This window comes from Typopeltis vanoorti, chromosome 8 (assembly GCF_054136105.1).
Source record: "Typopeltis vanoorti isolate ZY-2024b chromosome 8, IOZ_Tvanoo_1.0, whole genome shotgun sequence".
Taxonomy (NCBI): Eukaryota; Metazoa; Arthropoda; class Arachnida; order Uropygi; family Thelyphonidae; genus Typopeltis; species Typopeltis vanoorti.
The window spans coordinates 75,532,418-75,545,992 of NC_143556.1; the positions used below are offsets into that span (position 1 = coordinate 75,532,418).

The window sequence follows — 13,575 nt, forward strand, 5'->3', positions numbered from 1 at the left end:
GTAGCTTTCCCAGTCTGAGGAATTCCCTGTAGACTTCTTCGAATTGGGTCTCATTTAGAAGTTTTGTCATTTCAAGAAATAAAAATGTGTTGATACACAGATGGAGAAAGAGTAGAGGTCCCTCAGGTGCCCCGAGCAGGCAAAGACAATCCTGTGAACTTTTGAGGGTCCACTAGCAGATCCCGTAGACACTCTTAGGTGTCTACCAGCAATAAAATGTTACTCTATTATATATATATATATATCCCGTAGATCAAATCGATCTACCAGCAACGGTAGCAAATATTTCACCTTAAAAAACCTTAGAAAATGAAGAACACTTACCTCTGTATATATCATTTATCATTCAAAACTATCGCCACTAATTAACAACACAATGACTCAGCTGACTCTTTAATTTCATCATCAATAATACACTACACAAAACACTAACACACGGGCCGCCATTTTTTCCTATCTTTTCTCAGAAAATGGCATTAAAAAAATCAATGAAAATGTATTTTTCATAAGTGAACTTTCTGACGGTGCGTAAATATAATTACTAAAAAAAGAACGAAAAGATTTCAATTCGGTGATACAAAATTATACAGCCAAAGTGAATATTAAATCCAACATTATTTCAAAGCTGAATATTTGTAGAAACTAGGAAAGTTTCGTTAGCTTACGAGGAATACAATCCTCGGCATCACCGAGTTGCCTTGGACTACTTAAAAGACATGGGGGCGCTGCTCAAACGTATTCAATTAGTCCATTGTGATAAAGTTTCACTAGTCAGCTGTTTCGAAGTGGCTGGTTCTCTTCAGAGATCAGGCAGAAACCTGAAGAGAGCAAAAACTCTCGTTCAGTACTAAGGAAATCGAAATGTCATTTGCTAAAGGTTTAGAAATGTCGAAACCTTTATCAAATGGACTAAAAAAAGCCGAAGATATGGAAGCTTGGGCAGCGCCCAGATCGACTTAAGAAATCATTCGACATCATTTCAAAGTCGAATGTTTCTACAAACATTCGACTTTGAAATGATGTTGGATTTAATATCCACTTTGTCAATGCAATAGAAAGGTTTGGTTTTATTAGGATAAAAACAGATAAATATTAATTAGATGCATTAATTTCTCTTAATCTCTCTAACCAAATAAATGATTAAAATAATAAATTTCAGCGTTTTGTTTCACTTGTTTCTTAGGTCATTTGAGAGATGCAAGCCAGGAGACAGGGAGATACCTTTTAATGATGATAAGGAAGATTTCCGATTCGGATTTGGTCGTATCAGAAGAAATAAAAAAAAAACATAGAAAGATGATTGTTAAGCAAAAAATACCCTCGATTATTAGATTCTGATAGGCACTAATATACACCCCAATGAGAAAATTGTTGTCAAATTATTTATATCGGTAGTTTTTCTTCGATAAATCATAAAACTTTATTCTAAAAAAGGAGGATAATCATAGCCTAATATTTTAAGTACCAATGGGAAAATCATCTCAAGTTACTTAAGTTTTCTTCGTGTTTGTTTGACAAGCAAGTTTTCTAAGTTAAGGGGATAAAAATCCCTTATTGCTTTTCAGCCAGTAAGCGAAACTAAGATCGAAAACTACGATCTGAACGTTTCATGCCGACGAACTGTCGGCGGATCCAAGCGTTTGTGACCACTTGGTAGTGCCATACCAAGGCAACTCGTTGCAAAGGTGGAGCAAGATCCCTCGCTATTCTTGATATTTTCTCATAACGTAAAAACACACATCTCCTAGGAGATGTAGTATTGCTTTACATTATGAGGAGAGGTCACAACCCAGACCGGTTTCAACCTTTTTTGAGGTCTCATCAGTGAGTAGAATGGGAGTTAATGTCTTTCATCATCGGCCTTTGGAGTATAAAGATTGCTGAGGGTCAGCAGGTAGTAATAGGGGAGATTAAAGAAAGGTAGAGTAGGATAGTAGTAGGTAAAAAGAGGCCTCAGTCAAACCGTTTAGCTGTATAACCCAGAGGTTGTGGCTAAAAGGTCTATAAAACATCATCTCCTTACACCTGTTCTAAAAAAAAAACTTTGATCTTAAATGCGCTCGTAAAATACTTTTAAATTAACAATTTAACTGACCAGGTGTCTTTGGAGGTCATCTTCTAACACCTGTTTTTGTATAAAACTTAAATCGGATTTTTTTTTTTTTTTTTTTTTTTTTTAATATATATATATATATAAACAATAAGAGAACTGGCCAACCTTACACCACGGGAAGAGCGAGATTTGGGGGAAGAATCTGGCCCGAGAGATGCCGCTCACAAGGAGCAGCACCGCCTCGCTGTAAGCCTTCACAGCCCGGGTTCTCAGATCTGCCCCCTCCTATATGAACTGTAAGAACTCGTGAAGAGAGAAAAAGAGAAAGGGGAAAAAAAAATAGACAAACATATTTCTTTTTAAAGGAAGAGACACGGTATGATTAAGCCCTGTCTCAAGACACAGAGGATAGGAGGTTTTGCACCATTTATGTACAAACCTCCCATCCCCTAGTATATGTCTTTCTTGTGCGAAGAATCTAGGTAGGTAGAAATAGATCCCACTGAGTGTTTTGGCTTGTATAGTGTTTTCATCGCTGATTTGGGACTTTTTCCGCACTTTCCAGATGTGATATTTGATTACATTGATGAGAAAAATTGTAAATTTCTGAATTTTCTTGACTGGTGGGGGAAATTGCAGGTACAAGACCTCCTGTAGGGTAAGCGGCTTGATTCCCAGTGCTGTGCTTAGTCTTTGCCAGACATATCGGGCGGGGGGGCACGAGTAAAAGAAATGTCCCACCGTTTCAATGCTCTGGCAGACGTCGCAGAGGGGTTCGCACGGTCTTGAAGTGTATTGGGACATAACCAGTTTCACCGGTAGCTGACCATAGGCTATTCGCCATGCCAGATCCCGGTGAAATGGCTGTCCCCAGCTATTTCTGATATTTTGAAATAGCGTTTCTATGTTAGTTTCTATATTTGGCGTATCACATCCGGAAAGTCGAAAGAACTCCCAATATCTTGCTTGTGGCTTTAATTTTAGAATTTCCATTCCTTCGGTTTTAAATTTTTTAAGTTGTTGGCATAATGGATAATACCATTCTGGCACAACCTCTGCGCTGGGGTCAGCATGTCCCGTGGTCCCGAAGTAGGGGAGAAAATGCCCTAGAAAATATTTAATTAGGGATCCTGAAATATGGTTAGATTTTAAGGCTTTCCCTATGGTTTTGAGAGTGTTTGCATAGAATAGGCAGTTTAATTTCGGAAGTGAGAAACCCCCTTGATTGATTTTGAGTTTTAAATATTCTTTTTTAACTTCATGTTTTCTTCCGTTCCAAAAAAAAATCTATTAGTATTTTATAAAGTTGACCTTCTTGGGTTTTTTTTAGATTAGTAATATTTATTGTATGCATTAGCATGGGGATTATTACTGGTTTTATTATTACTGTTCTTCCGTAGAAGGAGAAATAATTAGGTTTAAAACGTTTTATTTTATTTTCGCACTCTTCCCGCAATTTCTTAACAGGCAGTACCGGGCTCGCCGTGAATGGGACGCCTAGTACTGTTAGGGGCTGAGTTTGCGGGACTAAACCACAAGGAAGGTTATTTCTATGGAAATTTCCAAAAATTTTAATTTTAGTCTTCGAAGTATTAACGCGAAGACAACTGTCCATGCTGAATTTTTGCAAAATGCCGAAATAAATGTAGATAGACTCAGAATCTCTGAGCGTCGCAACTACATCATCGGCATATGCTACAATTTTGCTCTGTCTGGAGACTAGGGGTAACGGTATTCCTCTGACTGCAGGGGAGTTATCTATTCTTCTTATGAGGGGTTCTAACGCGAGTGAGAAGAGGAGAGGGCTTAGTGGGCAGCCCTGTCTTACCCCCTTTTTAATAGGAACTGGTTCCGAGAGGAACCCGTTGATAGCTATTTGGGTAGAGGCCTTTGCGTAGATGTTTTTGATTGTTTGCCTAAGCCTCCAGCCCACACCTATTTTCTGAAGGATGTCCTGCAAGTACGTGTGTCTGACGCTGTCGAACGCCTTTTCCAGATCCGTAGAGAGAAGTGCCAAAGGGTAATTTTTATTTTTGGCCAGACGGATTAGATCTCGTAAGAAAAATAGATTTAATTCCATCGATCTACCCGGTATTCCGTAAACCTGGGTGCTTGTTATGATTTTTTCTATACCGCATTTGATGCGGCTGCAGATAATTTTTGCAAATATTTTGTAATCCGAATTTGTTAGGGAGATCGGTCGCCAGCTATCTGCGAAAGTGCGATCTCGATCTTTCTTTGGGATAAAAATTGTGTAGCTTTTAACGAATTCCTCGGGGATATTTCCCGAAGTGAGGAATTCGTTAAATATTTTTACTAAAACTGGTAGTGCGTAGTCCCAGATAGATCGGTAGAATTCTATCCCTAACCCATCTAACCCTGGGGTTTTTCTTGCCTTCATTGTTTTGCAAGCTGTTTTTATTTCCTCAGCAGTTATCGGCCTGTCATGCAGAGCGGTAAGATGCTCGGGAAGACGTGTGATGTCCCACTCATTGAAAACATCTGTGCTCTGCTGATCAGAAAAGGCGCCGAGGTACTGCTGATGGAAGATGCGAAGTATTTCAGGGGTTGATTTTATCAGTTTGCCATTCTCTTGGATCTGGTAAACCGTTCGCTCGTCATTTGCCGCCACCCGTTGTTGATTGTAGAAAGCGGCGGAAGGTGTTTCCAAATATCTGAGATAGAGTCTCGCTCGAAAATCGAGGTCCTCGACTCTACTCTGCCGCTCTTGATGTAGCTCGATTTCTACCTGTCTGATAAGATCGCTACAGGGAATTCCTCTCCGCTCGTTGGTGCGGTACCAGCCGAGCTCCCTATAGAGATCCCTCAGACGTTGTCTCTGTTGGTGTGCCCTTTCACGCCCACACCGCTGAAAGAATTCCTTTGCCTGCGACTTGAACTGTAGCCAGGTTTCCCAGTCCCAGTTAGTGTCTTTCCATTCGTCACAGAGGTTCTGTAGCTTATCGCTAAAAAGACTGGGGAAATTGGGAGTGAGCCTCCAAGGACCTCTGGCTGTTTTTATTATTTCTGGTATCCTTATTTTTAATAGTACCATTTTGTGGTCTGTTAGCAGACCTCTCGCAGCGATATGACGTACCCCAAGAACATGTGGTTCTAAAAACTGGGATACATAGAACCTGTCGAGCCTTGTTGGTATCCGACCACGGCACCACGTTGTTCCGACTTTCAGTGGATTCTGCCGTCTCCAGATATCGACAAGGTCGAAGTTTTCGCAGCAACGTTTCAGTGCTGCAAAACCGCCAGTTCCGCTGTTAGCATTCCCGCCTATTTTGTCATATCGTGCATCTTCTATACAGTTCCAGTCGCCCGCCACGATTAGGTGTTGCGCACCAAGAAAATAGTTTTCCAGTGTGGCAAAGAAACCGTCTCGTTGGTGGGGGTTATTCGGGGCGTAGACAGCCACAAACCGGGTGTTACGGCCACCGTACTTCCAGTCCACGGACAAAAAACGTCCCGCAGCGTCTTTCTGGACATTGAAGAACCCCCCCGCGATTGGGGGGCGAATTAGTATCCCCACCCCTCGCGAGTGAGCTTCCCCGAAGCACCAGTAGCTGGTAACCGGGTAGCTTCTCGAAAAGTTCTCCACGTCCCAGTGTTTGTAAAAGTGGGTTTCTTGTAAGAATAAAATGTTGATATTATGCATTAGCATCAGTCTCCAGACAGCGCTTTGCGCCTGAGGATTGCGCAGACCGCTTACGTTTAATGTTGCGATTTTTAAACTTTGGTTCATTTTAGAGGTTGGGGGAGGTGTTACTTCGTTTACGAACTTCCTGGATTTCTGGGGGGGCGGGGGGGGCTGTTGTATTGTTATCCTCCATGTTGCTGTCTTAGAATTTCATATCGTCGTCAGAGTCTTCTTTACCGGAGATCTGGGATTCCAGTTCCCCTGGTTCCCCCATTGTTGTTAGATTTTCCTTTGCTGGTGTTGGGGTTTCACTATTATTTTCTGTTGGATTTGGGCTTCTGGCTTTTGTCCTTTTATTTTCTTCCGTGTCCGAGTCTCTCGTGCGTTTTGCGGCACTGTTTGCTTCCATTTTTTCTTCTCTTGTTTCTGTTTTGCTAGTAGGGGTTTCTACCTTTGAGGAGCGCTGCTTCTTCTTTTCTGGTTTTCTTGGTGTGGTTTGTTTCAACACTTTAGGATCTTCTATCAACATTGTGTCAGGTGTTGGCTGTACGGATGGAGCTGCTTCTTGCTCTGCAATCGCAGGGTTTTCTGTAGGTACTGCGGAGTCAGGGGTTATATTACCTCCTGTGATTTCCGCAGCTGTTCTACGCGGGCATGCATTTACTTTGTGTTTTGTGTCCCCGCATTTTAAACATGCTTGATCGCATTTATCCAGGCCATGACCTGCTCTCAAGCAATTTTGACATTTGCCTTTGGGGCAGTCTGCCCCCATATGTTCGAAGGATCCACATCTGAAGCACTGCTTCTTGACACCAGGGTAATTGATCATTACCCTGGCTGAACCGATAAAGACGAAGTTAGGAACGGGTGTTTTCATCTCCATGGAGACGTATACCACCCCCGACTTCCATTCTGGGAAGTCACTGTCCTGCATTATTCTGACCTCTTTAACTGTTCCCCATTTGGAAAAAATATTCTTAATTAGAGCGTCCCCGCTTTCTAAATATTCGACTGGGAATCTGTCTATTCTGATCGTTTTTAACATACTCCCTATTAAAGTAGGGAGGTATTTTTGTCCTTCGCATTGAATTCCTAAAGAGAGTTTTTCTCTCGTTGCTTCGTCTTTTACAACGACCTGGAACCTCCCTCCCCCGTACGGGGTAAAACCGAATATATTATTTATCCCTACCGTATCTATTAAAGCTTTCGCGAACGTCCGCTTTTCGATGCTAGATTTTACCTCGAAACCGAGGGGTTTCACTCTAGGTAAGAAGGAAGTCATATTAAGAGTATCCTTATAATTTCTCGAAAAAAAAAGGAAGGATCCAGTGGACCTTCCAGGGGGGGGGGGAAGAGAGAAACGCCAAGCGTTCCCCGTCCGCGCAGAAATCTCCTACTAACAGGCGGAAGACTGACTGACAGGCAAGATCAAAAATATCAAAAATACCAGAGAAAAACAGGAAAATAACAAGATAAGGGTCTTACCAAGTTGACTTGCAGTTATCATGCAGCAGGGCTCGCACAGGATTCTCAGGCTCTCTCGATCTCAGGAAAAATCAGCGGCTGGACTTCACAGTAGGTGGACATCAGTGAGTAGCTAGACCTAGAATATCAGAGTTTAAGTGAAAAGAACTTACATACTTTCGCTACACGAATGCCAGAAAGGTGTGTCACTATATTATATTATAATGTATTATAACTAAGATGAAAAGCCAAACGGCTATTTTTCTGGCGAGGTTGATAAGTTAAGGGGAAAAGTGGTCACTTACGCTTGGATCCGCCGACAATTCGTCGGCATGAAACGTTCAGATCGTAGTTTTCGATCTTAGTTTCGCTTACTGGCTGAAAAACAATAAGGGATTTTTATCCCCTTAACTTATCAACCTTGCCAGAATAATAGCCGTTTGGCTTTTCATCTTAGTTATAAGCAAGTTCTTTTCATTCATCGACGATAAGTTAAAAAAAAAGAACATTACTCACTTCGCAAAGGTGAAGAAAGGCAATAATCAGAAAAAAATACAACATAACTTGTATACTGTGAAATTCGCTTTCTGGTGTCGTACGAGAGAGAGAGAGAGAGAGAGAGAGAGAGAGAGAGAGAGAGAGGGAGCAAGGAAAGTGATTTAGAACATTTTGTAAAATACTGAGCTTCGCAATTAAGAATATTATCTTTCATTACAAGCTATAGTTTTATGACGTTTCTCTAGTATGGTAATATACGTTTGCAAGTAATATTTACTCAAGGGTAAAGTAAAATCACGTTCGGATCACAACTGTAGCAAACATAGAATTCAGTGTGAGGACACCGAAATGATGAGATTTGATAAAGCATATAAATATATATATGCTTTATCAAATTTATATATATATATATATATATATATATTACAGAAACACTAATAATCTTTTAAATTGATATAAATGAATTACACATTAAAAACAATTTGCAAGTCTATGTTATTTTGTGCATTACTTCAACAAATAACTGGTAGAAATAATGCACTCGTCTCACGATCTTAGTGTGAGCGGCACAATATTGAAAGCAATTTCTGCATGTAATGAAATAAGCGTCCGCGCGGTTAGCCGAGTGGTTACGCGCTTCGCAACCATATGCCTGAGAAAGGAGTGTCCTGCGTTCGATTCTCGTCGCTGACGCTAATGATCTTCCTTAGACATAGCCAAGTTAGCCGGTCTTGGGCGTGAACTGCAGGGTTTTTCTCCCCAGTTTTTCCTCCCGCAAAGCAGGCAAACCGGTTTTAAGAACACAACGCATCACAATTACACATGATTGAGCGTGGGGGGGGGGGGTAACGACCCCACCATCGTAATAAGTTATGAAACTCAGAAATGGGAGGCCAATGCCTGAGAAAGGAAAAACTAAAACTCCCATGGCTGTTTGCCATGGGATTTTTAGTATTGAACATCGGAATATTTCCTTTGGGAGATGGTTATTTTTCTGGTGAAGAGTATGGCTCGAAGTCTTCATTCGGAAAACCATTTTTCCAAAGTGGCGATGCTGTCTTACAGTCTTTTCGTTAGTAGGCAAGGACGAAGCGATCTTGTTAGTGTAGCTGTGTCATTCGCATAGAAAGCTATGATGGTTGCAGGATTTTCAGGGATAACAGCCATATAAATAGAGAATAAGAAAGGAGTCAGCAGGGAACGTTTGGTAATCCAGTTGTAATTCTGTGCTGGTTGGATTTGATATCGTTAATTTAAATCTGCATTTTCCTATCACTGAGATACAGTATAACTTAATTAATCACACATCGTGTTTGTTGGGATATTTGCTTTATTAAGCTTGTAAAGAAGTCTTTGATGACAAATTTTGTCAAATCCTTCGCAACATACAGAGAAACGTCTCCCGTGTGTTGTTTCCAGTTGTATCCTGTGGTAATAAATTCAACTAGTTAATGAAATTGCTGAACTGTGCTGCGATTGCGTCTAAAATCGAATTGTTCATTTGGTATAAAGTTGATTTATCTGTTGCTTCTTGTAATCTGGTTAGAATAATTCATTCTGCAATTTACCCTAAATTTGATAGTAAACCTGTAGTTTTGAGGGAACTGTGAAGCTTTCCTAGCTTTTATATCGAGATAATGTCTGCGATTTTACAAGGTGGAGGAAAATACTGCAATCATAGTATTGCATTTATGATATTGACAAGGTACATTATAACTTTGCGTGGGAGAGGTTTGATGATTTTGTTTGCGATTCTATCCAGACCTGGTGCTTTTCTGTTATTAAGATGCTTGATGACACTAGTTATTTCTGTTGAAGAAGGACTAATCGCTAGTAGTTATATACACTTGTGGATCAATTTTAATGGAGGAGTTTCATTTCCTCCTTATCAAAACATAATGACACAGTTGTGTTGCCCAGCTGTGAATGTTTTGAGGTTGCATGTAGTTGGCGTTACGATTTTGGAGGTTACATAGTGGTTCACGTTACGAGTTTGCTACCAATACACTTTTGATGAGGGGAGAAGTATTGTCCCCTTATAAAAAAATTTATTTCTACCGTAATTTTGATTAGAAAGCCTTGTATGGTGGTCATTAGCTATATGCAGGTTGTGAGGCACACAGTAGTTGGAGTTGCGATTTTATCGTCACATACTTTTTATGAGGGGGAGGAGACATTGTCTCTGTCCATAGGCTGCTCGAAAAGGCTATTTCAGAATGAGTGTTCCTTAATTAAGCTAAGAAAAATATGAGCTTTCTTGTAGGGCGGGACCGACCTGTTTAGAGTAATATTGCAATGATATATGAAGTTAATGGGAAACTTTGATGATATTTTTATCCTGGAGTTCACTGTGCTTCCTCATTTGTGTTATATAACTCACAGCATTCCGTGTTGTAATTTGCAGTTCCAATATATTCTTAAAGCTTTTCCAATAGTGAAGTCCAATTTATGGAGGCAGAAAAGGAACATTTATTGAATAATATACACTGTTATCGCAGAGACATGATTAAAATTCCCTACATTTAATGCACTGTTTAATCAATACTAAGTTTATGTATAAAATATAAAATGTGGAAACAAGGAAGTTAAAATTAAGGCTTTTAATTTTCACAGCAGTTAAACTTGTTTTATTTATTTATTATTATTATTATTTCAGGCGAAACATTTTCTTATACTGAAAATTTCTCAAATATATATAAATACTTTTGATTTCGTCACAGACATGATCATACAAGTCCTCTTCTTTTCAGCTTTCATTAGTTTTTTTTATCTTATCAGAGAATAAGAAGAAAGTAATTTTTACACGACTACGATTTCTTTTATTCCTGTAACATAATTTGGAGATGACTTTCTTTGATTGATTTAGATTTGAATATTTTATCAAAATGCCTTAACAGAGTTTGGGCTAAGGAATCCTTTCCTTTCTGTAGACAGTGGGATTTTTTTATCAGAATCTCATTCAGACCGGTTATAAATCTTTGTACATTAATACAAAATCTTTCTCTATAAACCAATCGTGGACGTCTTTGCAATTGTCGTCTGTAAATTGGTTTATGTATTTCCAGGAATAGTGAAAATGGACATAGATGAAATATGTAAGTCATTTTGCACTCCGTGATACTTGCAAGTACAACAAGAATGTTCAAATTCTTTTTTCGAAGAATTAACCACAAAGAGGAGCATGTTTTCAAAAGAAAATCCGGTAATTTAAACAAAGGTCGGAAATTGATTATACTTATACCATACAACTGGTTTTCACACACACACACACACACACACACACACACACACACACACACACACACACACACCAATTTCTTAACTACGTCCCTAGGAAATTTGTAACTTTCTCCAAAAACGTCTTGCAATTTAAGTTATGTTACACAAAACACACGTTTTGTGGTTTTGTGTAACATAACTTATTAGTATGCTGGCAATAAAGTTATGTTCATATTTGGTTGTAGTCATTTTTTTATACTAACGTAATTCTCGATTCTCGTGTAAGGGACGATGTGAGTTATTTTCCAATTTTTTTCCCTTTTGGCTGGAAATAATTTTTATTTCTCGATATCATTTTTGAGAAAATGATATTTCTGGAAGTGTTAATCAAATCAAACGAATATGCAAATGAAAAAAAAAAGAGCTATTCTCCTTTGGTGAGTTTTCCTAATTTGCATTCCACGATTTTTAGATGAAACTCCAAAACATTTCCGAAAAAATTTCCTCTGTCGTATCTGCAGACGAATGCGTGTTAATAACCTAGCGAGAGTGTTTTGTACAAGATATGTTTTCAGCAAAACTATTTGAAAAAAGGAATTCTTAATTATTTTAATTAATTTTACATTTTTAGAAAACATGTAAGTGATATTAAAAATTCCCTCAATATATTTGCTCGTTTTTTTCTAAAAAACAACGAAGGGAGAATTCTCTTAAGATTTTAGAATAAGGAAAATTTATTGAACTTTCATCAAAAAGGAAAAAAACCGTTTTTTTTTCTGAAAGTGTGGGAAATCTTGACATCAATTATAGAGCTTGAGTCATATTAAACTTCAAATAAGCGAGAAGATTACATCGCGGAAGTCAATGAAAAACGTGTATTGCCCAAGTTTGTAACTCTAACTTATAACGTCTTGTTAAAAACCCTTCGCGGTGAATGGTTTTTAAGAAGACGACTCCTGCGTGATAATTTGAAAGATGTTAGTAGCTGAATTTCTTTCTCCGTCATGGTACAGCGTTTCCTTCTATATTCTGTAATCCAATATAGTGTATTCACATCTGCGAGAAGTAAAGAGGGAAGTTGAACTGCCTAAAGAAACAAAAGGCTAATTTTTCTCGCCAATACTTTTGATTCTGTTCTTCACATATTTTAACAAACGAATCATAATTTAGCCAACTTCTTAAAAATACACACATGAAAGTGTACTCGATTTTTGTTCTTTTGTTCAAGAAAAAAGAAAACAGTAAATTGTGATTTATTTTATTTTTTTTTATTTGTGTGGGGTTCCCCCCCCCGTTCCTTGACCGCCCCTAGGACTGGTTGAGCGCTCATAATGAGGGATTAAGTGTGTATTTATGACTGTGGATCCATGTGTGTTAACGGGGATGTTTGCCTGTTCTAGGGGACGAAAAACCCGAGTTTCCGGGAGAAAAAAACCCTCTACCTCCATATGAGACGTTAACTCACCTTTAATCGAAAGAGAACAGATAAAGGTTTTCCTCACGTCATGGACGGGAATCGAACCAAGGTCTTTCCGACCAAAGGGCTTTGTCTAACCGAGTGAGCTACGGTGGTTCATAAATCGTGATAAAAATAATCTAGTGCTGTTTTGTTATTTTTTTATTGATTATTTTCTATTTTATTGACGACTCCTAGATATTGAATAAACCTCTCTGATCAAATCTCTCTCGTTTCTTTTTCTTCAGTTAGCTAACTATTTCGTATGAAAGAACGAGAGATTTTACACCGGAAATTTTGTTTCACTTCTTGCATAACTTTCATTCCGTGTAAGAAAAGAAGAACATTCCCGGGGGCTTTTTCAGCGAGCTAGTCCTTTTCCATTACACAACAGGAAGGATTTCTCTCTTGAAGTGAACCAATTAGAGATCACACGCAACTGACAAACGTAAAACACTCATCTCATTATCCTACTTTATGTTTGTGTTCTGCTGGTTCTATAGTTGTATTACAAGAGGGCTGTAATGTGGGTCTGTTAGCTCAGCTGGTTAGAGCATCGTGCTAATAACGCGAAGGTCATGGGTTCAATCCCCATATAGGCCACTCAAAACTTCATTTTATATAAAAATGGTTAAATAAAATCGAAATATTTAGGGTATAAAATAAGGTCTGTTGCTTTCATTATAATTCAGAGTTGGTATCAAGGAATAGCTATTAACTGTTACTTGCCAAAAGCATTTCCGCGAATTTTCATTTACAATCTTTGATTTTGATAACATCTGAAAGTTTTCTCCTTTACTTTACAGAGAAATTTCATTTTATCAGATTACGTACTTGATAATTTGATTATATAAAATCATTAATAATAAATTATCATAATCAATTTATTGTAGAACTTGGAACAAGAATTCGTGAAATGTACTAGAAAGCAAAGTCCTATTCCAGCAAGCCCAAAATCGCTGAATATCTTTTGCCTTCATAGGTAGGAAGGAAGGGAAAAAATCACTTCAGGTGTTTTTTTCTAAAAATATTCGAATTCAGTAGCGTGGCATTCGAAATTCAAGATCTTACTATGGCTGTGAAAGAACTGTTGTGTGTGTGTGTGTGTGTGTGTGTACAAACATGATAAAATGTTCTGGCCAAGCAGTATGTTTGGAGGTAGCATTTTCCGATCGGTAAATAATACAAGATCAATCTGAAACAGAAACACGTGGCCACATGAGGTGCCATTCAACATTG

The 13,575-nt window shown here is 38.6% G+C and overlaps 1 non-coding gene and 1 pseudogene across 1 annotated transcript; both read left to right on the forward strand.

Moving 5' to 3' along the window:
* The first annotated feature begins 6,471 nt into the window (after positions 1-6,471).
* LOC150104116 (general transcription factor II-I repeat domain-containing protein 2-like) overlaps positions 6,472-13,575 on the forward strand; it is a 47,098-nt pseudogene continuing 39,994 nt past the window's right edge.
* Positions 12,866-12,939, forward strand: TRNAI-AAU (transfer RNA isoleucine (anticodon AAU)). Its single transcript has one exon. It is a non-coding gene; the product is annotated as a tRNA-Ile (tRNA).